A 2,243-nucleotide genomic window follows, 5' to 3' on the forward strand; every position below is an offset into this window, starting at 1 on the left:
GTGAGAGGTTTATCGCTATAAAACCAGGTTCAATCCACCATTTTCTACATTTAAAAATGCATGTACTGATTAATGAAAATAGCAGTTGTTGTCAATTCGTTTGATGTATTTTATCATTTGATTTGGGACTTTCCGTTTTGAATTTCATCGGAGTTCAGTATTTTTGTGATTTTACTTTTTTTGATTGTCATAATATTGGTATTATAACCATACAACAACAAATATCCCTTTAGTCTTTGTTTGACATTAATAGAGGTTATGTGGACTTACAGTGAATCATTTTGATACTGAAATACTAAGGCTTTTCTACCTCAGACATAGATTGCCTTAGCTGTATTTGGCAAATTTTTTAGATATTTTTGTCCTCAATGCTCTTCCACTTTGTAGTTTATTTGGCCATTCTAACTTTAAATTTAGTGCTGGTATCTATGATGAATTTATTTACAACCACTGGGTTGATGCCACTGCTAGTAGAGATTTATTTCCCCCAAGGGTATCACCAGCCCAGTAGTCAGCACTTTCGTGCTGACATGAGTTATCATTGATATAGTTATACTAGTATTTATAACTTCACTTATAAATTTCAAAGAAAAAAATATGAACCCCTTAAAAAAAATAATTCCTTCCTTGAAGCAATTACCCTCAAAACTCAATTCAAGTCTTAGTAGTGTGGAAACTTGTAGTACAATTCAAAGAGATCCATTCACTTAAACACAAGACATGTTTGGAAACTAGAAAAATGCTCCTTTGCTTTTTTTTGGGCCCTTACAACTGCATGTTTAGGACAATTACCCCCAAACTCAATCCCAGAAATCCCTTAGTAATATTGAACCTTGTTGTACAATGTCAGAGAGATCCAAACACTCACATCCAAGTAATTGTCCAGAAATTAAAATATACTTGTTTTGACCATCATTTTCTGAACTGTTGGCATCCCAACCCCAAAATGAATCCCAACCATTCTACCTCTGGTTTTTAACATTGTGGTCTGATTGCAGAGCAATCAAAACCCTTATACACAAGTTATTATCCTGAAACTAGAAAAATGCTTGTTTTAGGCCCCTTTTACCTAAAAATCAATTCAAACCTTTCGTTTGTGGTATTGAACCTCCTAAAAAAATTTCGCAGAGATCCATACACTTAAACTATAAAAGTTATGTCCAGAAACCAAATGTGTCCTCGGACAACGACATCATACCATTATACAATCCCAAAATTTATTTTGCGGTCGTATAAAAACTGAATGACAAAGAACAAGTTTGGTCAAAGTTCACCTCTCTAAAGTAATGAGCCTTTTTTAGCTGAGGTGGGCAAGATATCACTCCTCCATGCCATCTGCCCCCAAACTTCAATACATATAGATCAGCATCGTTTCAACTAATTTGAATATTTTCCACGTGTCCCATTTTACAGATATCTCTTGGGGTTGAATCAGTTATACATTTTCTGCTTTTTGTCCTTTCAATAAAAATTGAGAAACAGAGAAAACATGAACTCCTATTTTCATGAAAACTTATTACCACTTTCATGACTTTAGTGGAAAATTTATATTGTGCACATGAAGAAATGAGATCACCCTTTCATTGACAAAATATTTTATACACCTTTATTGATTGTGTAGTGATCCCCTATTTGATCAGAAAAGTGACAATGTTAAGATAAATTGGCTGGACAAAAAATGAACTACATCTGTACCAGCTTTTGTGCACAAATGATGCTCTCTCTTGCTATTAGTTATAGTTAATAAGGAAATTGATCAGCAAAGAATGTAAACACACTCAAAAAAAAAAAAAACACAGTTTGGCATTATTGCATGTAGCTTGATACAATTTTAGATTTTTTTTTAATTAATTTTGTTTTTGAGAAAAAAAGTGTTGAGAATTATGCACATAGCTTTTAAGTTCCTATCTGCCTTAGGATCAGACAGTGGTGAAAACATGACAGGCAAATCCACTCAAGTTCACATTGATTTTCAATAATACATCTGCACTGATTATGAAATCTTCAAATACATTGATAATATAAACCTTCATAGAAAAGTTTATTTTAAAGAGAGCACTTCTAAGACAATTTTCCATATCAGTGATATTTTCATGGAACATAATCTTTTAAAATTAATTAATTGTCGAAATTGTCAAAGACATTGCTAATTTAAACATTATATACAAGTTTCATGATAATCTGACAAGATTTGAGTTTTCTTTTCAAATCCATTAATTCAAATACATAAGAATAACAGGTAG

The sequence above is a fragment of the Mytilus trossulus genome, chromosome 3, assembly GCF_036588685.1.
Source record: "Mytilus trossulus isolate FHL-02 chromosome 3, PNRI_Mtr1.1.1.hap1, whole genome shotgun sequence".
NCBI classification, from domain to species: Eukaryota; Metazoa; Mollusca; class Bivalvia; order Mytilida; family Mytilidae; genus Mytilus; species Mytilus trossulus.